This window comes from Oryctolagus cuniculus, chromosome 1 (genome assembly GCF_964237555.1).
Source record: "Oryctolagus cuniculus chromosome 1, mOryCun1.1, whole genome shotgun sequence".
NCBI lineage: Eukaryota > Metazoa > Chordata > Mammalia > Lagomorpha > Leporidae > Oryctolagus > Oryctolagus cuniculus.
In genome coordinates this window covers 228,891,671-228,916,576 of record NC_091432.1, presented here as the reverse complement: position 1 = coordinate 228,916,576, position 24,906 = coordinate 228,891,671, and the positions used below count along the sequence as shown (strand labels likewise).

Below are 24,906 nucleotides of genomic sequence, written 5' to 3'. Positions count from 1 at the left end.
CGGCTGGAGCTGTGCCGATCCAAAGCCAGAAGCCAGGTGCTTCTTCCCGTCTCCCATGAGGGTGCAGGGGCCCAAGCACTTGGGCCATCTTCTACTGCTTTCCCAGACCACAGCAGAAAGCTGGATGGGAAGAGGAGCAACCGGGACAGAACCAGTGCCCATATGGGATGCCGACACTGCAGGTGGAGGATTAACCTCCTCTGCCACAGTGCCGCCCCCCCCCCCCCCGACTATATTTTGTCAATAGCAAAAAGATATTTCTTAGAAACATCAAACTTCTCAAGTTGTTAGACTTTCATACAATTCTTCTTTCTCCTGTCTTCTTAAACCACAAGACTTGAAGAACATCTTGATATTTTTATATGTGTCACTGTCTTTATATACTTAAATATTAATGTACTGAAGATTATATATATATATAAAATGTATTCAGTCTTTTAAGAAGTTTAAAGAACCAAAAGAATAATGTACTTTTTCTACTTTTAGCAAAAATTTTAATGCTTCTTTTATTGTTCTTAGAACTCAATGTATATATATTATAATCTTTGTTTTTTTATTGATGAACAGAACTACAAGGATGAGCTAAAAAATCCCCATCTTTTTAAATTCCTTCACTTCCTCCAAAAATGTTGGTAATATATTTAGGTCTTTAAATTTTAGGTGATCATATGTTTTAAAAAATAATGATTTATATGTATATATGATTGCCATGGGATGTTGTCCATGAAATATTTTAAGTAAAAAAGCCACGTTGTGTGGTTTATATGATATAGCTCTGTTTGCATTTTAGAGAATTATGTTTGATTTTGTAAAGAGAAGATTTGGAGGGGTGTATAGTTGTTGACTATGAGGAGCCTTAGGGAATGTTAGGGAAGTAGGGTACTACTAATGGAGACAGGAAACAAACATTAAAAAATAATAGTTATTTATTTGAAAGTCAGAGTGAAAAAGAGAGAGGGACAGACACACAGAGAGACCTTCCACCTGCTGTTTCACTCCCCAGATGGCCATAATGGCCAGAGCTGAGCCAGGCCAAAGCCAGGAGCTGGGAGTTTCATCCGGGTCCCCAGTGTGGTTAGCAGGGGCCCAGACAGCTGCCTTCGCAGGTGCACGAGAGGGAGCTGTATTGGAAGCAGAGCAATCAGGACTTGAACTGGCATCCGTATGTGATGAGGTATCTCAGGCAGGGGCTTAACCTCTTAGGCCACGTCTCTGGCCCCTGAGACAGACATTCTTAATACATGCAGGTAGAGAGGGATTGGGAGACCCCAGGAAGGATCAGGCAATCGTCAGATGATGTTGTACCAGCTGGAGAACCTGACCACTTTGGAACTGTTGGAGCACTCTGCCAACTCCGCCTGTGCAAGATGAGGTACTCTGGCCCTGACCTCTGAGCTGAGGGCTTTAATGTTCACTTCATTAGCACATCTGTGCAAAAAGAAGATTCTAGCAGCTGCTCCCTGAGTGGCCCAATTAAGAATAGAAGATTTTCACCTTATTAACACAGGGAAAGTCCCCTCACTTAAAACCCGTTAGACAGGAAGCTTCACCAGCAACCCCTCTCGGGACCCCTCCCAACTTTCACTCACTTCCTTTGCTTTGCTCACTCTTTGTTGTCCATGTGCCTCATTCTTCATGGTCTTGGGACAAAAATTCAGTGGGGTGAAAAATTTTCAACACTGCCTCATAGTGCATTCCCAGAAACAGAACTTGAAAAAAGGATTCAGGGGAAAATGACTTACTAGGAAGAGTTTCAGGGAAACCTGGTAAGGAGTGGAGTGGGGGTGAGAGAAGGAGGCTGGAGGCCAAGGAATAATACACTATCAAGCCAAACCTCCAAGAGGGACAGCTTTTGCTCAGTCCTGCAGGGGAGTTCTGGAACTTCCTCTTGGGGACCTGAGGAAGAAGGTGGAGCCTTTGGATTTCCATACCTGTCAGTCAATGCGCAAGGGCCCGCCCTTGGGGGGAGGTATGAGTCAATACCCAGGAAATACTGGTGGCCTGCTGGTGAGAGCCTGGGGTTGGAAGAAGGCAGCAGAGCCCCGACAGCACCTGCAGCTGTCACCCAAGTTACAGGGACTTAAACAAGCTAGAGGTATAGTTCTTGTCATCGTCCAGTTTAAGCTGTCTGGGGATAGTATGGTGGCTCCACAGAGATCAGGCTCCTTCTGTCTTGCTGCTCTGCCCTCACTGAGTTACTGTCCACATGTGCATCTGCGATGTTCAGGATTATGTCCAAATTCCCATTAGGAAAAGGGGAGAGATGTCTGGGGGAAGAGGACGCATCCATTCCCCTAAGGAAAATTCTGGAGTGACATACATATTTCTGCTCAAATCTCATTGGCCATGATTTAGTTACATGGCCACATGTGAATGCAAAAGAGAATAGTGTTTATCCTGATTGGCCTTCTGTGCAGTTCAAAGTAGGAGACTGTGTCTGGGATTCAGTTTTGGATGTGGTAAACTGATGGAGATGTCTAATAAGAGGTTGGAAAATGGAGGCTGTAATTCAGGGCATAGGTCCAGCGTGGTGTTGGTATTAGAAGCCATGAGAGTGTGTGCTGTCATTTATGGAATGTGTAGAGGTCTGAGCCACAGGGCATTCCAGCAGTTGTGGTTGGGTCATGAGGTGAACTACCAGTGGAGACTTAAGGAGGAGGAGCCAGTGAAGTAAAAGGAGAAATAGGGGATAGGCGTTCAGCATTGTGGTACAGTGGGTTAAGCCACAGCCTACAACAAACCAGGAGTCCCCATCTGTGTCCCAGCTGCTCCGCTTCCGATCCAGCCCCCTGCTAATGTACCTGGGAAAGCAATGGAAAATGGCCCAAGTTCTTGGGCTCCTATATTCACATGGGAGCCCTGGAAGGAGTTCCAGTCTCCTGGCTTTTGGCCTGGCCCCAGGGTAGTGAACCATCGGACAGAAGATCTCTCCTATTTCTCTTTGTCTCTCTCTCCCTCTCTCTCTGTAACACTGCCTTTCAAATAAAGAAATCTTAAAAAAAAAAAAAAAGGCAAATAGGAGTGTATTGAGAAGAGTAAATTGATCAGCTGTGTCCATTGCTCTTGATAGGTAACATAACACAAAGACTGAGAATTGCCCATTGGATTTATCTTTATGGAGATCATTAGTATTGACAAGCAGTGCTTCCTGGAAAGATGGGGTGGGATCCGAATGTACCAATGTATATTCATGAGAAAATGGGAGACAAAGTGGATACAGCCATTCAGACAAGTCTTTAAGAGTCATGCTGTGGGGGCTGGCGCTGTGGCGCAGTGGGCTAAGCCTCTGCCTGTGGCGCTGGCATCCCATATGGGCACTGATTTGTGTCCCAGCTACTCCTCTTCCTGTCCAGCTCTCTGGCAAAGCCGTGGAAGATGGCCCAAGTGCTTGGGTCCCTGCACCTGAGTGGGAAACCTGGAGGAAGCTCCTGGCTCTTGCCTTTGGATTGGTCCAACTCTGGCCATTGCAGCTATTTGGAGAGTGAACCAGTGGTTTGAAGAGCTCTCTGTCTCTCTCTGTCTCTAACTGCCTCTCAAATAATCTCAAATAAATAAATAAACAATAAAATAAAAAAGAATCATGCTGTGAAGGAAGGTAGGGAACCAGCATGAAAGAGGAAAGAAGAATTTTTAAGTTGGCAGATAACGCAGTTGTTGTGTGCTGATGTTACCCGTAGAGAGGGGACAACTGGTGATCTTGTAGGAAGAGAACAGTTGCCTGGCTGAAGGGGATATGAAAGCTGAATACATAAGTGGAGGAGTTGGTTTTACGGTTAAGAGAAGACAGAGTAACATATATGACTGCAGATAGAAGTATGTGGTACAGAGGTGGCTGGCTACATACGAAAGACCCGCACTGATTGCTTCCGGTTTTCAGTGGCATCTAAAACAGTTGCCATCAGCTGGAAAGTGAGGAGGGGGGAACATGATATTGGATGTTGGAGGAGACAGAACGTGTGAAATAGTGTTCTAGAAAAGCCACGAGTGAGTAGACTCAGAAAATACACTGGGTGTGTCTGTCTGTAGCTGTGAACTGAAAGTGAGACGAGTTAGTGTGACTGTGTGAGTTTCTATAGCCATTTTTTGCTGCCCAGATCCAAGCATAGAGCAGGTAGAAGGTTGTATTTAATTAAGTAATAAATAAAGCTAATTGTTGACTTTGAAAGCTGTTTTCAAAAGATGAGTGATGGTGAATGATGTCTAGAATTGCTGCTTTTTAATTATAAACATTTTGGAAGGTTAAACCTGGTGAGTTTTATGTCTTTTTTTTTAATAAAGGCATGGCATTGTTCCAGGAAGGGTTGTTGATTGAAAATTACAAACCTAACTCCTGCCAACTTGAACAGGAAAGGAATGTGTGGAAGACAGTCAAGTACCCCCCAGCGCTGATGGGAAGGCTGGAGAATCTGGTTCAGGAAAAGGCAGGAACCCATGGACTCAAAGGTCCGGAATCACTGCCAAAGCCATGGGGGACTTGGCCCAGATGCATTGCCGAGCCCTCCTGTCGCTGCTGTTGGAAGAATGGTTTCTGAACCTCTCCTTTCTGGAGTCACTGTTCCATCTCAAAGTCCTTGACAGAGGTCGTGCTGGGAGCGGGTGTTCGGCACCACCTCTTGGGGACTCCTGCATCCAATATCAGAGTGCCTGAGAGCACCTGCTGACTCTGCTGTTGGCTCCAATTACCTGAGAAACGCACACGCTGGGGGACTGCAGGTGATGGGTCCCTGCCACCCATGTCGGAGATCTGGATTGAGTTCCTGGCTCCTGGCTTCCACGTGGTCCCACCTCTGGCAGGGCTTTGAGGGGTGAACCAGCAGGTGAGAGGTCTCTCTGTCTCTCAAATAAATAAAAATAATACATAAGTCTAAAAGATCACTCTGGCTGCTGTGTCCAGAATAAAGCGGGAATCCAAGAGTGGAGGAAGGGAGAATGAGTCTTGAAGCTCCGCAGTGGATTAGGATAGCGACAGGGGCGAGGGAAAGGCAGTCAGATTCATGGAGCATTCCAAAAGAGGCTGCTAAGATTGTTGTCTGCGGAACAATCTTCCTTCCTCCCTCCTCTCCGACTTTTCTTCTTTCTTTCTTGAAATCTGGGCTTTTCTAGGCGTCTTTGTGCAGTCTTCACTAGCACAAGAAGTGGAACTTGTGCAGCGGATATTTCAGACAAGTCGGCAGTGATCATCTAAGGAAAATGTCCACGGTGCACACGGTGGTGCAGAGGGGAGTTGTTGGTTGATGTCATCCTAGAGCTGCGGGATGGCTCGGCATTCCCAAATGATTCGTTTCCTTCAAGGCACTAGTGATTGCTGCCAGCTCAGCTAACCCGCTTCTTTCTAAGTGTAGTTAACTGATAATACACGGACCAGCTGTCATCTGAGCTTTGTGTTCCAGCACTCATTAGTCCTGTATGGTAGCAGTTTACATATCGGTTATTTGAAGTAGGTCAAATGAATATCCATTATTTTTAAAAAATGAGAAAACATGATCATTTTTAATACCCCTAGGAAAGTGATTTTCAAATGGAGTAATCATCAGGAATGGCTAGAGTAGTTTTAAAAAATATGGCCTCTCATTCCTCCCATTTCATAGCTGAGAGTAAGTCCCAGATATCTGTATCTGCTTCCGATGTGCCAGTTTGAATCTTGGCTGCTCCACTTCTGATCCAGTTCCCTGCTAATGTGTCAGGGAAAGCTGTAGAGAATGGCCCAGTACTTGGGTTCCTGCCACCCACGTGGGAGACCTGAAAGAGGCTCCTAGCTCCTGGCTTCTGCCTGGTCCGACCCTGGCCTTTGTGGCCATTTGGAGTGTGAGCCAGCAGGTCTCTGTGTCTCCCCCTCTCTGTCACTCTACCTTTCAAATAAATAAATCTTACAAAGAATTTTCCAGGATTATCAATTCTGTTCAGGAACTGTAACTTTATGCTATTCAGACTAGCTTTATTCTTTATCCAGAGAGAGAATTCTTTCTTAATGGGAAGAATCCCTTATAAATGAGTCTTTGGATTTCTCAGTTTGATTTTATAAGCTATATCATGTTTCTTTCTTTGTAGAGATTAGCTTTGTGAGATTTTAAGTAGTTCTTTGGGGTGGTGTTGAAGGTGGAATCCATTAATTTTTCTCTTACTCTCTGGCTAATCTGTAATCTTACAGTTTTTTTTTTTTTTTTCATCCCCTGAAGCATAAGGAGCTTATTCCCTTCAACCTGAGTATCCCACACAGGTGGCAGGGATCCAGCAATTGGAGCCATCATCTCCCAGTTGTGCATTGATAGGAAGCGAGAATTGGGAGTTGAGGCAGGGCTCAAACCCGGGCACTGTGCATGGGATTGGAATACTTGATGTCTCTTCCTAATGCCAAATGCCTGCCTCTAGGAGAATTTCTTGAAAAATCCAAAAACAAGCCTGAGAGTACATAATGGTCACGTTACCTACTATACTAAAAAGTAAAGAAAATGAAAAGTAAACACTGGTATGCCATTTTTAAAGATTACATAAACATTTCATCCTGAGCTTGCTATTATTAATTCTAGTCTGTGATTTAAATATGATTATATCTTCCCGATGGCCATTTAATGAATCATTTTATAGACAGAAATTATAAGTATGTATATATATATTCATAATTACTTTAAAAATATTAAGTGGCACATAATACCTGTACATGTTTATGAGATACAACAAGATGTTTCAATATTGTAAAAATAGAGTAATGTTCAAGTAAGGGTAGTTAAAACATCTATCATTCCCTCCCTCCGAAAGAAACTTATTTCCTATATTATAATACAGCCCATCAGTGTATTCCTAAAGATGTACTCATGAAATTTATAGTCATTTAATAAAAGGTTTCTAAAAAAAATACAACCCAATTAATTTCAGCTTAAAGCAAGTTTGTATAAAAATAGCCAAATCCCTGTTTCTCATGTTTAATATGCTTAGAAATCATCTAGAGAGCTGTTAGAATGCAGATTCTGGTTTAGTAGGTCTGCCTTTCTATTGAGCGTAGGGTGATGCTGATGCCGCTGGCCTGTAGATGTCATTCTGAGTGGTAAGAAGCTAGCCCATAATTACATTATCCTTTGCACTTTCATCTCTCAATGGGTTCCTCTACTTTGGGGCATGTTTTGGGGCTAATTTGACCAAAGGTTGAGTAGTACATTTTAAGAAGATTGGATTACATAACCTTACCCTGCTTTCTGCCATATTCTTAAGATTTTAGTGCTATATATAGCTTAAGGTTTGTAGTGTCAGGCTTTGAAAATGGATAAAAGAAGAGAAGTGTCAGAAGCAATATATTTTTACTGAATCATTGTATCTACAGCAGCAAAATTCATTTATCTACTTGAGGTGGTCTGAACTCCAAGTAGAGCACTAGTAATGGAATTAGGAACAAGAGAGCAGAGTAGGCACGCCGTTGCTATGATTCCGCGTGGATGCCCACACCACGTATCCGAGTTCCTGAGTTTCAATCCTGGCTCTGCCTCTGATCCCTGGGAGACCTGGCTCCTGTCTTTGGCCTGGCCCAGGCCCAGCTGTTGTGGGCATTTGGGGAGTGAACCAGCAGTTGGGGTTTTTTTTTTTTTTTACTGTGTCTTTGTCTCTCTGCCTTTCAAATAAGTGAAATAAAATAAATATAAATTAAGTAAATATACGTATCATTTTGAGGGAAGCAACACACAACTATTATTTTTGAATTCAAACAGTGTAGAAAGTTTAAAGATGAAGTAATAAAGCTATTTCAAAACTCACCATGCAGAAATAACCATAATTATTAGCATTAGGTGAACACAGATAAAATGGAAATGAGTTTATAAAATTGGGACCCTACTATAGAGATGTACTAAAAAAAACTCCTTTTTCTTATGAAAACACAAATTAAATTAAATAATAATTGCCCAATCATGACCAGTTTTATTTCCTGTATATCCACAGCAGCTTACCTCATCCTGAGTATTTTGAAGCATATATCTCAGGCATCACATCATTTTATCTATAAATAGCACCTTTTTTCTTTTTTAATTGGAGAGACACAGAGAGAGAGCACGCCCCCTTCTGTTAGTTCAATCTCTAAATGCCTGCAGCAGCTGGAGCTGGGCTGGGACTGGAGGCAGGAGCTGAGAACTCAACTCAGGTCTCCCAGGTAGGTGGCAGGAACCCAGTGCTTGAGCCATCACCACTGCCCATTAACAGGAAGCAAGAGTCAGGAGCCGAAGCCAGCTGTCAAACCCAGGCACTCCACTGCGGAATTCACGTGTCCTAACCACTGGGCTAAATGCTTGTAAATATGCTCTGTCAATATGTCAGCATGCATCTCTAAAACATGAAGACTTTTTTTTTTAAGAAGACATATTTATTTTATTTATTTGAAAGAGTTACAGAGAAAGGTAGAGAGAGAAAGAGACAGAGAGGTCTTCCAGAGAGAGAGAGAGAGGGAGGGAGGTCTTCCATCTGTTGATTCACTCCCCAAATGGCAGCAATGGCCAGACAGAGCTGGGCTGATCTGAACCCAGGAACTTCTTCTTCTGGGTCTCCCACATGGGGTGCAGGGGCCCAAGGACTTGGGCCATCTTCCACTGCTTTCCCAGACTCGTTAGCAGAGAGCTGGATCTGAAGTGGAGTAGCCGGGATTCAAACCGGTATCATATGGGATGCTGGCGCTGCAGGTTGGGGCTTTAACCTGCTCTGCCACAGCACCAGCCCCAGGAGCCATTGTCACACACACAGGGTTATCAGTTTCCCTGGTTAATTCTCTCCCCTTTCCCCTCTTTCTGTATGAGCTCTTCCTGGTTGGGCTTTTTGTTTCATATGAGAATATATAAAATGAAAGAGCACTAATTTTACAGAGAGAAATGGATGCAACCTAGGCCAAACAACAGCCATGTGCTACAAATACTTTATGCTAATTTTGTTTTACCTTTTTAGAATGTCTTAACCTATCTGGAGATGCCTTGGAATACTTGATGTCTCTTCCTAACTGCCTTTCTCATCTTTTCCAATGTTTTCCCGACATGTTCTCCTGCTTTGCTGCAGCACTGGCCTGTGGGCACTACTTAGGGGTATGTACCTGGCGGAGTTCCTCACTTAATTGGAGGTGGGCTTCCTGAGGGCCACATTTTACCAACTTCCTGCCCGATGCCATTAGCACATCCTTAGTATTTGCTGGATGCTTGGTGCCAATACTGAGGCAATCTTGCTTCAAGGTTGATGGGCATATCACTCAACTCAACTGCCATTTAGCATTTATTTACCCAAAAAAGCTAGGTATGTTTACTTAGGTCTAACATGCGCATGGGTGAGAGGATAATTCAGATGTTGACATTTGGTGTCTGAACTTATAGGTGGTTTCTATATAAAGGACTGAAGCTTGGAATTTTGCTTTCTTCACTTACTTCTTTTTTTAAGATTTATTTTATTTATTTGAAATGATAAGAGAGAGAGATCTTCCATCTGCTGGCCTGCATTACCTGGGGCTGGGCCAGGCTCAAGTCAGGATCCTGAAACCTCATCCCATGTGGGTGACAGGTGTCCCTGTACTTGGGCCACTTCTGCTGATTTTTCTAGGCATGGCAGAGAGCTGCACTGAAAGTAGAGCTCACATGGGATATGGGATGCTGGTGACAGCTTATCCTGCTGTACTATAACGCTGGCCTGGCTTAGTTTGTGTTTTTTTTTTTTTCTTTTTTTACTTTTTTTTTTTTTAAGATTTACTTATTTATTTGAAAAACAGAGTTACAGAAAGAGAGAGAGAGAATCTTCCATCATTGGTTCACTCCCCAAATGGTCGCAACAGCATAAGCTGGACCAGTCAGGAGCCAGGAGCTTCTTCCAGGTCTGGCACATGGGTACAGGGGCCAAAGTACTTGGACCATCTACCACTGCTTTCCCAGGCGCATTAGCAGGGAGCTAGATTGGAAGTGGAGCAGCCAGGACACAAACTGGTATCCATATGGGATGCCGGTGTCACAGGCGCAGCTTAACCTGCTGTGCCACAACACTGGCCCCGGTTTTTTACTTCTAACACTTATTTATGTGGTGACCATATGTCCTGATTTGCCTGGTACACTTTGAGTTTTTGCACAGTCCAGATTTTATCATTAAGTGTCCCTTTTAGTTCATAGAATTGTCCCGTTTAGATGGCGAATGAATCATTTGATTTCCTGACAGTCCTAAGAAGCAGATCCTATTATTGTTCTCGTGTTGCATATGGGGACGTCAAGGCACAAGTTAAGTAACTTAGCTAAGACCACGCAGCTCTATTTGAGTGGTGAGTGGCAGAGCCAGGATCTGAACGTAGGCAGTTTGACACCAGTGCTCCCAACCACTCTGCCATGTTGCCTCCAAATATATCTTTTGCAGAATGCACCCTGCTCCACTGGGAGTCTCCTGATAAATTAATCTGGTTTTCTTTCTTTTTTTTTTTTTTTTAATCAGAAGTCTGGCTAAGGCTCTTAAATTTTAAGGGTTTTCTTTGTCTTCAGAAAAATCCTTCCCAGCTCCTCCTGTTCCACTAGGCCAATCAGATGGTGGATTTCTTTCTCAGAAGATTGAACGTGCACCATTTTTGCATGCTTGTAATGCCGGTTATTTGGCATTCCCTCCTAGACGCTTGAGAAACCCTTGCGACTTTGGGAGAGTCTCAAGTCCCTGCCTTGGTCACTTTTCCTTACTTCTGGCCATGTTTGCTATCTTACATTCTCTGTCTCTCACTTGCACACGCACACACACACACACACACATGCTCACATGCACAGTGTCTCCAGCTTCTAGAACAGTCTGCCTGTGATCAGTCCAGATTCTGGAGTCTTCTGGGAACGCTGTTCATGGCCCTTTCGCAGGGTGCTCTGAGGAAGAAGGGACCGCACACAGTGACGTGGTGCCGTCACAGCAATGAATGGACCCCAGAAACTGATGCAAGGCAGCTGAGCTCTATGTGTAAAGTCAGTTAAGAGTTCAGAGAAAAACAATTTTTTTTCTGACAAGGGTGATCCAAAAAAAGTTTTTTGTAGATGGTGGCACTTAAGTCAGTTTAGTAACTTCTATATTGCTTAAAAAGTTACTACCTCCTATAATAAAGAAGTTAGATGCACCTTTAAAAAATATTACTACCTCCTAGAGCAAGTGTTTAGCCTCACGTGTGAGATATCTGCAGTGGATTAGTTGGGTTGGACTCCCGACTCCGGCTTCCTGCTAGTGCAGGCCGTAGGAGGTGATAGTTCAAGCAATTGGGTCAGTGCCACCCACTAGGGAGACCTGGACTGAGTTCACGGCTCCCAGCTTCGACACAGCCCGGTCTCAGCCATCGAAGACATTTGGAGAGTCAATCAGTGGATGGGAGCTCCCTCTGCTTCTGTCTGCCTCTCAAATAAAAAAAATGACTGCTTCCTTGTCTAAGGACCTCCCTGAGTCTGCTGAGACTAGAGACTCAACAGAAGCGTGAGCATGACCAACCTCCAGGAGAAAAGGATTTGCTGAGGTTAGCGTTTGTGCCTCCCGTGAGAACTCCTTAGTTGCTGTCTCCCCTTCTCGTTGTGATGCTGTTACCCACGTGGGCGTTTTAACACTCACAGAAGGTTGTGAGCGGAAGGAACAGGTGAAACTCAGCAGCAGTGGAGTTTATTTTTTTTAAATGCACAACCCTAATATTTTTCTTAAAACCTAAAGCCTATTGATATTTGTAAGGTCTTCCTTAATGAACACATTGTCTATTTTTATTATAATTACATTTGCTTCTTAATTTGATTTCTTAATAAGAAAAAAGTTACATTTGAGTAGAATTTATCACAACAGCTTGGTGAGATGGTGTAGTGTTCTCACCTCCACTTCACGAATGAGGAAACTGAAGTTAGAGGACACTGTAAGTCATATGACCATGGTGGGCCTTGGGTCTTCAGAATCCAAGTGCAGTGTTCCTCACATGGCCTTATTTCAACTTCCTAGATTTAAAAATTTTGATCACCATTAAGATAAAGAACAATAAAAAGGTTGTGATCTCATAGCCCCTTTTAAATAAACTTTAGTGTAAAATCTAGTTGAACATAATGAACCTGGTTCTCTCGTTCAGCAGGCAGGCCTGTGAGCACTGCTTTGATGAGTGAGTTACAGTGACTTGTCCAAGGGAGCTCCCGAAGGGCCTGCCGGTGGCCACTCTGGCGCCGTTGGCAGATTAGAGAAAGGCAGTTGGTGGGTGGACCTCAGGCTCCCTTTGGGTGGTCGGTCGCTACACTGCGAGGGGCAGTTTCAGGCCTGTGCCAGGAGGCAGAGCCTAGAAACTGAGTATCCAGATGTGGGCCTCTATTCTGCCTTTTATGTGGCGCTCAGAAAGCAGCGGTTATGCATCCTGTTGATGTTTACTCATGAGGAGCTGGGGTTTCTTTAGTGTTTTATTTCTAGGGAGAACCTGCTCCTGTGAACAGCAAGCATAGAGGCCTGGGCACCTTGGTGCTAAGTCCGGAATCTCCATGCCCATGCCTGGCTCCCTGCTTCCTTAGTCCAGATGTCCTTTCAGGTGTCCCCAGCCTACTCTAACATACTAGCCCCAGTCACTCCCTCTTCCTAGTATTTCTTACCGCTCAGAATATTATCTGTATGTGTGTTTTAGTTTACCTTTGTCTTACTTTCCACTAGAAACTAGACTCTCTGGAAGCAGAGATTTTGCCATTTTGTTCCCTGCTGTCTTCTGGCATTTGAAAAAGTACATGGCACTAGAGACTCTCAGGATTAATTGAAAGAATGAGCCAGCAATGGCTGTTACTGTTATATAAATTTCCAGTTTTCACATTTGCTACTTTTTATTGACTGTTTTTGAGCACTTTCTGTACCATAATGTTATACCTTTTAAAGGAAATGAGATGTAGGCCCGTGGGCTTTGGGATAATCTTTGCATGGCGTTGAAGTCCCTCTCTAACTGTGTCATTCTGATAAGTGACGTAGGTGAGGCTGTCTTGTCACCTGACAATGCCTACCTTACGTGAGAGTGAAGATGAAGTGTGTGAGAGGTCTGGCATTGTTTCTCGCCTTGGGGAGCTTGCTTTCTACTGCCCCTGCCTGTTCCTTCCTCTCTTCAGTTGTAAATAACTGAGGAACCATGAACTTCCCTCTAAATAAACATTTTAAGATTTTCCTCTCTAGATAAATAGATTTTAAGCCATGAACTTCGGGGCCTAATACCCTTATCCTCATGTCCCATGAAATGCCAAAAATTTTTTTTTAAGTCATCCACATAGCATGTTGCTAGCACATCTAGGTTTGGACACTGACTAGAATTTTTTTTTTTTTTAAGATTTATTTATTTATTTGAAGGGTAGAGTTATAGACAGAGAGAGGGAGACACAGAGAGAAAGGTCTTCATCCCCTGGTTCACTCCCCAGATGGCTGCAGTGGCCAGAACTGTACTGATCTGTAGCCACGAGCTTTCTTCCGGGTCTTCCATGTGGGTGCAGGGGCCCAGGAACGTGGGGCATCTTCCACTGCTTTCTCTGCCATAGCAGAGAGCTGAACCGGAAGAGCAGCCAGGACTCAAACTGGTGCTCATATGGGATGCCGGCACTGCAGGCGGAAGTTTAGCCCATATGGCACAGTGTCAGCCCCGACAAGACTTTCTTATGTGTCATCTTATAACTTCTGTAGCTGTCACCGTGTCAACAGAAGAGCAGACTTATGCACAGACCCAGTGAGTAGGGTTTCCTGAACTAAGGAGTAATTGAAGTAGTTAAAAAGATCTGATGTATTTCTATGAAGTTAAACAGTATAACATTTACTGTATAGCATTTGCCTATGAATCATGAAAAATTATTTACTAAGCAGGGAGGAACAGGATTTGAAAAGTACAGCCAGTTTCTAATTCAAGATGTTTGAGGAACCTTCTCAGTTGTATGCTGGTCTTTCCTCCCTCTTAATACCCTACTATATGTCATGTAATGAAGTGTTAAAAATGTTTCTGATATAAATATTAGTTACCAATGTAACCAATAGATGAAGTTTAAAGTTTGATACAATCCCAAATCATGGTATAACTGATGCTGATATAATTAATGATGTGGGGAGGGGCTCTGGGAGTTATTAGACAATCACATCCTTACTTGTCATTATGGATAAACTTTCATATAAAAAAATAGACAAACTAAGCCATCGTGAGAGAAGCTTTTTTTTTTTTTTTTTTTGACAGGCAGAGTGGACAGTGAGAGAGAGAGACAGAGAGAAAGGTCTTCCTTTGCTGTTGGTTCACCCTCCAATGGCCGCCACGGCTGGCGCGCTGCGGCCGGTGCACCATGCTGATCCGATGGCAGGAGCCAGGTGCTTTTCCTGGTCTCCCATGGGGTGCAGGGCCCAAGCACTTGGGCCATCCTCCACTGCACTCCCGGGCCACAGCAGAGAGCTGGCCTGGAAGAGGGGCAACTGGGACAGAATCCGGTGCCCCGACCGGAACTAGAACCCGGTGTGCCGGTGCCGCTAGGCGGAGGATTAGCCTAGTGAGCCGCGGTGCCAGCCGAGAGAAGCTTCTTACGTTGGACTACAGGTAACCTCCAGGTGGGACAGCCAGGAGAGCTGAGAGTTGTTGATGTTGGGGTGTGCGGCTGGAAGGCGAAGGTTGAGCCAGCAGGCTGTCGCTGCTTTTCCCTAGAGGGTTACTGGGTACTGTTGAATTTTCAATTGGATATATGTATATTATTTTGACAAAAATAAAAACTGTCTATGACAAAATTAAAAACAGAAATACAACCAGTCCAAGAAAAATGGCAAGACAACTCACAGAAAGCAAGAATCTGTGTGGAAATCATAATCTGGTCAGGTTCTTTTATTTAGAATATATAATGAACTCTAACAACAAAACAGTAAAAAGAAAACTACCCACTAAAAATGAACAGAGGATCTGAGTAGGCATTTATTCCAGGGAGATACAAAGGGCCAATAATCCTGTGAAAAGATGCTCAGAACCATTAGCAGATCCAAAGCGTAGGGTGACACTGCTTCATACCCACCAGGATGGCCACAACCAGAAAGACAAGTGTGGGCGAGGGTGTGTGGAGGAAAAGGATGCCTCACACCTGCTCATACGTGAAATGGTGCAGACTTGGAAAATGCTGCTGGTTCCTCAGAAGGTTAAGCACAGAGTTACTTTATGACCAAGCAGTTCTACTACAAGGATATGAGTTTCCCCAACAGAGAGTATTTGTCCGTATAAAAGCTTGTACACAAATGCTCATAGCAGCACTATTCATAGTAACCAGAGAGTGAAAACAGTCTGCTCATCAGCTGATGAATGGGTAAACAGATTTCGGTGTATTTGTACAATGGAATATTAAAAGACAAAAGAAATACAACCAGTCAGTTACTGCTGAAAGAAATAGTAAGTTTTCTCTTACCACTTGTGCTTTGAACTTATTACAGACAAAATATGCAATTTAGGCAATTGTCACTCTATAGATAATAACTATCTTTTAAGGGGTTCTTAGATTTTTATTTAACTTATTTAATTTTTTAAAGATTTTTTTTTTTTTATTTGACAGGCAGAGTTACAGACAGTAAGAGACAGAAAGGTCTTCCTTCCGTTGGTTCACCCCCCAGATGGCTGCTACGGCCAGCGTGCTGCGCCGATTCAAAGCCAGGAGCCAGGTGCTTCCTCCTGGTCTCCCATGCGGGTGCAGGTCCCAAGCACTTGGGCCATCCTCCACTGTACTCCCGGGCCAAAGTAGAGAGCTGGACTGGAAGAAGAGCAACCTGGACTAGAACCAGCGCCCATACGGATGCCGGCACCACAGGCAGAGGGTTAACTAAGTGAGCCATGGTGCCGGCCCCTAACATTTAGTTTTATAAAAAAATGTTTATTTGTTTATTTGAAAGAGGGAGAGAGAGAGAGAGGAGGGAGGGGGGAGGGAGGGGAGAGGGAGAGAGATATCTCCCATTTGCTGGTTCACACCTCAGGTACCTGTGACAAGGCCAAAGGTGGGAGCTGGGGACTTGATCTAGGTCTCCCACATGAGTGGCAGGGACCCAACTACTTGCGTCATCACCTGCAGCCTCCAGGGGACACAGTGGCAGAAAGCTGGAGTAGGGAGCAGAGCTGAGACTTGAATGTGAGGTCTCTGGGATTGGACATGGGCATCCCGAGCAGCATTGTAGCCAGTAGGCAGGGCACTCACCTCTAGAGTCTCGATTTTATTGGGTCTTTACAAAATACTAGATCATGGTGGGGCACACAGTAGTACATGTTTTAGTTTGAACTTGGCGACCAGTATAACTTCAAACCCATAATTCTTTTTTGTTTGTTTGTTTGGTTTTTTATTTTTAAAAATTTTTTTGACAGGCAGAGTGGACAGTGAGAGAGAGAGACAGAGAGAAAGGTCTTCCTTTTGTCGTTGGTTCACCCTCCAATGGCCGGCGCACTGCGGCTGGTGCACCGCGCTGAACCGATGGCAGGAGCCAGGTACTTATTCTGGTCTCCCATGGGGTGCAGGGCCCAAACACTTGGGCTATCCTCCACTGTACTTCCCTGGCCACAGCAGAGAGCTAGCCTAGAAGAGGGGCAACCGGACAGAATCCGGCGCCCCGACCTGGACTAGAACCCGGTGTGCCGGCGCCGCTAGGTGGAGGATTAGGCTAGTGAGCCGTGGCGCCGGCCCCAAACCCATAATTCTTACAACACTGTACCAGTTCTTTGTCACTGAAGGAAGTAGTAACTATCCTGAAAGTAAGAGAAACTAAAAGTGAATTTGGGGCTGGTGTTGTGGTGTAGAAGGTTAAACCTGCACCATCCCTTGTGGGCGCCACTTCCAATTCAGCTCCTTGCTAATGTGCCTAGGAGAAAACTGGAAGATGCCCAAGTCCTTGAGCCTCTGCACCTGCGTGGGAGACCCGGAAGAAGCTCCTGGCTTCTGGCTTCGACCTAGCCCAGTCCCGGCTATTTGGGGAGTGAACCAGTGAATAGAAGATTCTCTCTCTCTCTCTCTCTCTCTCTCTCTCTCTCTCCTCTGTCTGTAACTCTGCCTTTCAAATAAAACAAAAAGATTTTTTAAAAAGTGTGTCTCAGGGATTCGAGAGAATTGAGAGTATCTGGAAGAACAGAACCCTGCAGCCCGCTGAGTGCAGGACTGTTCCCCTTGTCCCTTAGAGTAAAAACCCTCTCAGATGATTGGATTACAGGATCTTTATTTGATATGAATTACGTTTGTTTTAAAAGTACATTGTGTAAGTATCTTGTTGCTGTATGAAAATAGAGCAATAAGAAAGACATTTCTTCAGAGAAGATGCACAGATGGCGGGTAACCACATGTAAAGGTGCTCAGCATCACCCATCATTAGGGAAATGCAAATCAGACTACAAGGAGATGCTACCCTACACCATTCAAATGGCTGGTGTAAAAAATAAAAAAAAAACTAGAAAATGACAAGTGTTGGTGAGGAAGTGAAGAAATTAGAACTCTCAGCGTACTCAGTGGGAATGTGGAATGGGACAGCCGCTGTGGAGCCCAGTATAGCAACTCCTCACAATGTTAAAGATAGAATGATAACTATAGGATTCAATAATTCCACTTCTAGGTATATACAACCGAGAGTTGAAAACAGGTTCTTGAGGCGATATTTGTGTACCGGTGTTACAGCAATGTTATTTACAAACATGGAAGCAACCCAAGTGCCCATCAGCAGATGAATGCACAAGCAAACGATGGCTTATACATACCATGGGCTATTTTTAAGTCTTTAAAAGGAAGGAAGAACCTGCACGTGTTCAACCTTGGATGATCCTTGAGGCCAGTATGCCTAAGCAAAATAAGCACGTTACAAAAAGACAAATACAAGTACTGTATAATCCCACCGACAGGAAGTCCTTAGGGTAGTAAGGATCAGAGACAGAAAGTGGAATGATGGTTTCCAGAGGCTGAGGGGAGAGGGCAGTGGTATTTAGTTGGTGTAGACTTTCAGTTGTGCAAGATGCAAAGAGTAGTTGTGGAGCCAGACAGCAGTGATAGTTGCGCAACATTATGACTGTATTTGACAGGTAGAGTTATAGAGTGAGACAGACAGAGAGAAAGGTCTTCCTTCTGTTGGTTCACTCCCCAAATGGCTGCTATGGCTGGCGCTGCACCAATCCGAAGCCAGGAGCCAGGTGCTTCCTCCTGGTCTTCCACATGTGTGGCAGGGGCCCAAACACGTGGACCATCTTCTGCTGCTTATCCCAGGCCAGTAGCAGGGAGCTAGATCAGAAGTAGAGCAGCTGGGACACAAACTGGTGCCCATACGGGATGCCAGCATTGCAGGTGGTGGCTTTACGGGGTGCACCACAGTGCCGGCCCTGTTATGACTGCATTTTGACTGCATGAATCTTCCTCAGTACAGTCTCCTGCTTGCTTTCCCCTGTCTCTTGTCCTCTTTAGTTTTCCTTTCTGGCACCGGCATGGAAACATACTTGCACACCTGTGGCCCCGGGTAGGCAAGATAATGCGCTGCTTGAGCGCCTCTACTAAATCACAGCCCAGTTGCCTGAGTCCGTGTGGACTAGCATCCGTGCTGGTGTGGCTGAGCCACAGCCAGTGTGGGACATGCCACGTGGACCACATCCACTCTGACCTGTGCCCGTTCTGCTGTGTTTTGTCCAGCTGTGTGCGCTCATTTCTTCCTGCCTCCCCTTCCTTTCACCGCAGTGCTTTCTGTTGGCTGTGCTGTCTCAGTTGAATTAATATCGAAGTTTGTATTTTGTGTGTATTAAACACATATTTTCTGCTTACATTTGGTCAACAAAATGATATTTTAATAGTCTCCTGGACAGTATTTCAACCCGTGGCTCTGATGATACTGCTGCCGGCACCTTTGTTTTTTGTTTTTGTTTTGTTTTTGTTTTTGACAGGCAGAGTGGACAGTGAGAGAGAGAGACAGAGAGAAAGGTCTTCCTTTACCGTTGGTTCACCCTCCAATGGCTGGCGCACTGCGGCTGGCGCACTGTGCTGAACCGATGGCAGGAACCAGGTGCTTCTCCTGGTCTCCCATGGGGTGCAGGGCCCCTGGCCACAGCAGAGAGCTGGCCTGGAAGAGGGGCAACCGGGACAGAATCCGGTGCCCCGACCGGGACTAGAACCTGGTGTGCTGGCGCCGCAAGGTGGAGGATTAGCCTAGTGAGCCGCGGCGCCAGCCGGCACCTTTGTTTTTTTCCAATTCTTTTTGCCTTCCTGGTGCTACTCAGTTTCTCAACACCTTGAGCAATGAGAAGCTTGGCACCTATGCATTTCCCTTCCAATTACTATTAATAGTGTGTAACTTCAATGTCACATTGGAATAAAAGAGAGATTGTGTGTAGAAAGTAATTTGTTGGGCAAATATTTGAGCACATTGGTTAAGATGCCCCCTGGGATGCCCACATCCCATACTGAAGGAAGTGCCTAGGTTTAAGCCCTGGCCCTGCTGCTGATTCCAGCTTCCTGCTGTTGAGCACTCTGGGAGATAGCCACCTCCATATGCCCAAACCACATTTTAGGCTGCTGGCTTCAGTCTGTCTCATCCCTGGCTGTTGTAGGCATTTGGATATTGAGCTAGTGGATGGAAGACCGCTCTCTTTCTCTCTCTGTTGTTTTGCCTTTCAAATACATACTTTATTTATTTTCATTTTATTTGAAAGGCTGAGGGAGAGAGATCTTCCCTCCTTTGGTTCACTCCCCAAATGCCCACCGATAGACAGGGCTCAGCTAAATCAAAGCCAGGAGCCTGGAATTCCATCTGGGTCTCCCCAAAATAAATAAATCTTAAAAATAATTTATGTGTAATTCATGGTGTTTTTCTGCTACCCTGATAACTGAAGATATGCTCTGCTCCAGACGGAGCAGCCTTTGCAACTCTGTGACGTGTTTGTGCTAGGAGCACCAGCTGCTCCGAGCAGTGGCTCCCGATTCCGTTTCAGTGGCTGTCGTCATCACCACCCCACATACACATGTCCAACCTTTTTTTGTACTTATGTTTTTAAATTTATGTTATTTCTGAGTACATTTTTAAAGATTTTACAGCTCAATTTTAGAGTACGTTATAATTTATGGGGCAGTTTCATTTACATCATTTTATTGTCCAGTAGCCTCGTAAGGTAGATGTTAATATTCCATTTTTACAGTTTTATGTTCATGCTTAATTATACAATCATTTCATGTCTTTACAAGTCTTTTTTAAAGTCTGAACTCACTATAAAAGGTCTGTTTCTTAGCATATGACTTCTATAAATTTCTTTTGTTCTCTGTCAGAATAAATGTTTTATTATGTTTTTATTTTATTTCTTGTGTACTTTAAAGTTTTTTGTTGGCATATTTCCCCATTGAGTCTAATCGCAAGGTTATTCTTTCTTTTTTTTTTTTTTTTTTCCAATTTATTTTAGAGACAAGAGATTGGGGGAGGGAGATGGAAAGAGCTCCTGTCAACCAGTTGACTCTAAATGCCTGCAATGGCCTGGGCTGGGCCAGGCTGACACTGGAAAACCTGGAACTCAGTCTGGGTCTCAAACACGGGTGGTAGAGACCCAGGGACTGGGGCCGTCATCTGCTGCCTCCCAAGGTATACATCAGCAGGAAGCTGCAATCAGAAGTGCAGGTGGGGCTCAAATCCAGGCATTCTGATATGTGATACAGGCGACTTAGGCAGCCGTCTCACCTGCTGCCTCAAACACCTTTCCCAAGAATGTCTTTTTTATGTTAACAACAGTTACCTGAGCTTGTCAAGACAGGTGTACATTGCTTGTTTCTGTCGATTAAATACCTGTGATTCAAAGTAGGCGTGATGGTGCAGCTTGGGATGTCGCGTCTCCTGTCAGCGTGCCTGGTATCCAACCACTCCCGTCCTTCCAATCCAGCTTCCTGCTGGTGTTCCTGCGACGGCAGTGGAAGATGCTCAAACACCTGGGTTCCTGCAACCCACGTGGGCGGTCTGGATGGAATTCCTGGTGCCTGGCTTTGTGCTGACACAGCCCTGGCTTGAAAAGTTATCTGTCCCTCTCTCTCTCTCTCTCTCTCTCTCTCTCTCTCTCTAATAAGTAAAACAAGACAAAAGAAAACTCTACAGCTCAAAGTGTTAACTGCAGTTTTTTTTGTTTGTGTATGATCACGTAAGTAGTAAGTGTTAGAAGAACCAGGCTTATTCAGGCTTCTGAACTAGTCAAGGCTTCGTCCACTGCCATTGTGACTGTACGATGCAGTACAGACTTACACCATGTTCTCTCAAGATTTCTTTCTTATAGAAACCATCTGGGGTGCTGGCACCGCGGCTCACTAGGCTAATCCTCCGCCTTGCGGTGCCGGCACACAGGGTTCTAGTCCAGGTCGGGGCGCCGGATTCTGTCCCGGTTGCTCCTCTTCCAGGCCACCTCTCTGCTGTGGCCCGGGAGTGCAGTGGAGGATGGCCCAAGTGCTTGGGCCCTGCACCCCATGGGAGACCAGGAGAAGCACCTGGCTCCTGCCATTGGATCAGCGCGGTGCGCTGGCTGAGGCGGCCATTGGAGGGTGAACCAACGGCAAAAGGAAGACCTTTCTCTCTGTCTCTCTCTCTCACTGTCCACTCTGCCTGTCAAAAAAAAAAAAAAAAAAAAAAAAAAGAACCATCTGGGGCAAGTATTTGGCCTAGTAAGGTAAGGTACCACTTGGGATACCCTCATCCTGCTGGAGGATTAGCCTATTGAGCCACGGCGCCGGCCACCCTCATCCCATTTTAAAGTGCCTGGATTCAACTCCTGGGTCTGCTCCTGATTCCAGCTTTCTGCTAATGTGCACCCTGGGAGTCTCAGGTGATAGTTCAAGTAGTTGGGTCCCTGCCACCCATGTGGGAGACATGGATGGAGTTCCCAGCTCCAGGCTTTGGCCTGGCCCAGCCCTGGCTGTTGCAGGCATTTGAGGAGTGAGCCAGTAGATGGGAAAACTCTTTCTTTCTATCTCTGCCTGTTATATAAATAAACAAAAATTTAAAAAAAGAAACTGTCAACAGGCTGGTCAGTAATTTGCTAAATTTTATGTATTTAACAGATTAAGCTTGGCTGTTATCCCCATCATCGCTCGTTTGCTTGTCTGTGCATGTCGTAGTATGTGCTAGAGGACTCCAAGGATTAAATACCTGTTAGTTTCCTGGGCCTGCTGGAATGAATGACAGGCCTGAACTTCATCAGTCATCTCAGAAATACAAAGGAAAGGCAAAATGACATGACAAACCAGGCAGTTTAAGACTTCAGAAATGTGTGCTGTCACAGTGCAGGCAGCCAGAGTAAAAGTGAATTGCTGCAGAATTGGTTCTTCCTGGAGCTCAGAAGAATCTGTTCCTCTCTTAGCTTCTGCTGGTTGCTAGCAATCCTTGGCAGTCCTTGGCTTGGAGTTGCATAATTCCAGTCTCTGCCTCCGTCTTCACACAACTGCCTTCCTCCTGTGTCTTCACATGGCATTCTTCTCTCTGTGTCTCTGCTTCTTTTGTCATAAGGACAGCAGTCACATTGGATAAAGGACCCACTCCACTCCAGTGTTACCTCACCTTAAGTTTCAGTACATCTGCAAAGACTCTACTTCCAAATCAGGTCGTAAGTCATAATTCACCATTTATTTATTAGTAAACCAATGAGATTGTTTTTGGTGCTGTATGTTAAATTATCAGTTATTGATGATCTAATATGATAAGCATTTGGGGCTGTAAGAACTGTTTGTATAGTAAGGAGTTAGGCCTGTGAGTTTGCTTTTTTTGTATCACCTTTCTGTGATTTTGTGTCAAGGTTATGTTAGCCTCATTAAAGTAATTGTTGGGAGTAAAGTATATTCACTGTTTAAATATTTAGTAAAATCACTTGTAAAAACGTGTGGATCTGGTGTTTTTCCCTTCTTCATCCTTTCCTTCCTTCCTTCCTTCCTTCCTTCCTTCCTTCCTTCCTTCCTTCCTTCCTTCCTTCCTTCCTTCCTTCTTTCCTTCCTGTTTTTCAGGTCTTTTTAATTCAAGAATAACACAGTCAGGAAGTACATAAATAATAACTCAGTGAATTTTCCCAGTGCTAACTCCAGGTCAAGAAGTACAGTATTGGGAACGGCATTGTGGCATAGTGGCTTTGCAATGCTGGCATCCCGTATGGGCACTGGTTCGAGTCCCAGCTGCTCCACTTCTGATGCAGCTTCCTGCTGATGGCCTGGGAAAAGCAGCAGAGGATGGCCAAGTGTTTGGGAGATCTGAAAGAAGCTCCTGGTTCCTGGCTTCAGGTCCTGGCTGTTGTGGTCATCTGGGGAGTAAACCAGCAGATGGAAGATCTCTCTCTCTTTCTTTCTCTCTCTCTCTCTCTCTCTGTTTCTCCCTCTCTCTCTGTGACTCCTGCAAATAAATCTTTAAATAGTACATTCCACATAATTCCAAAATAAAAAGTACCAAACAAATTACGGCATTTGATAGCTTATTTGGGAGAGTGGTGACTTTAGAAGAGATGACAGATAAGTAAGAGATGCTAGTAGTAATGTATTTCTTAAAGATCTATTTATTTACTTGAAAGTCAGAGACAGAGAGAGAAGAGAAAATAGAGAGAGAGAGAGAGAGATATTCCAGCCAGGAGCCAGGAGTTTCATCCAGGTCTCCTATGTGGGTGCAGGGGCCCAAGGACTTGGACTGACTCCATTTACTGCTTTCCCAGACCATCAGCAGGGAGGTAGATCGTAAGTGGAGCAGTCTGGACTCAAACTGGTGCCTATATGAGATGCCGGCCCAATAGGTGGCGGCTCTACCTGCTATGCCAGAGTGCCAGCCCCCAGTCTTTACAATTTTGAGACTTTCCGTCACTAAGAGAATGGTATATTGTTAATCTTCTAGAGGTCTTTATTTCTAAGTGTTTTACAGTTTTCTATGATGAAATCTTGTATATCTTCATCTATTTATTCTTAGTTACTTTTTATTTTTGATACATCATTTTTGAAGTTTCACTTTAAAAATATTTATTTATTCATTTATTTGAAAGACAAAGTGTCAGAGAGGGAGAGACTGAGAGACATCTTCCATTTGCTGGTTCACTCCCCAAATGCCTGCAACAACCAGGATTGGGTCAGGCTAAAGGCAGGAGCCGTGAACTTCTTCCAGGTATTCCACATGGGTGGCAGAGGCCCAAATACTTGAACTATCTTCCACTGCCATCATTTACTGCCCTCCCAGGCACATCAGCAGGAAGCTGGATCTGCTGTTTTCCCAGGTGCATTATCAGGGAGCTGTGTTGGAAATGAAGCAACCGGGATTCAAACCAGCACTCAGATACGGGACGCAGGCATCGCCAAGTGGCAGCTTAGCCCACTGCGCCACAGCGCTGGCCACAGCGCTGGCCCCACTTTTCTTTTATTCCATATGTTTTCAGATCCTCATGACATCAGGTGTTCAAAATCTCATGAGGAAGTAGATCAACATTTAAGTAAATAGGATGGTTTTTAACTACATGTTCTCTGTGATTAAGAAGTTCTTTCTGTTCCCAGTTTCCTGAGTTATTTTTTCTTATTTGTGAGTCACTGTGAAATTTTACCCAATGCGTGCTCTGCATCTGTTAAGAAGCTGTCATGATTTTTCCCTTTCATTCTACTTATGTGGTAAATTACAGTGGTTGGTTTTCAATGATCAAGTCAACTTCATATTCCTAAAATAAGCCCAGTTTTGTCATGTCCTTTTTATATGTTGCTGAATGGGATTTGCTAACATTTGGTTTAGCATATTTGCATCTGTGTTTATTACTGAGAATGGTCTATAATTTTCCTTTCTTATAATATCCTTGTCAAGGTTTTGGTATCAAAGTTATGTTGGCCTTACAAAATGATTGTGCTGCAATGTTTTTCCTTCCATTGTCTGCAATAGCTGGTGTAAGGTTTACGTTTTTTTCCTTCTTTCAATGTTTTGTGTAATTTGCTGGTAAAGCCATCTGGACCTGGAATTTTCATCGTTGGTAGGTTTCTGATTAGGCAG

At 44.4% G+C, this 24,906-nt stretch overlaps 1 protein-coding gene across 13 annotated transcripts in view; it reads left to right on the top strand.

The window, feature by feature from the left end:
* Positions 1-24,906, top strand: part of SCAI (suppressor of cancer cell invasion) — a 166,576-nt gene that overhangs the window by 47,803 nt on the left and 93,867 nt on the right. For 2 of the 13 annotated variants that reach the window (XM_051837933.2, XM_051838159.2), the window contains one exon: positions 9,025-9,050. The exons of 8 other annotated variants lie outside the window; for them this stretch is intronic. The gene's annotated coding sequence lies outside the window, so the exon portion shown is untranslated. Of the gene's footprint in view, positions 1-8,916; positions 9,051-22,419; positions 22,514-24,906 lie in introns of all 13 variants that reach the window. 3 more of the 13 variants (XM_051837982.2, XM_051838210.2, XM_051838029.2) reach the window with 2 other exon arrangements.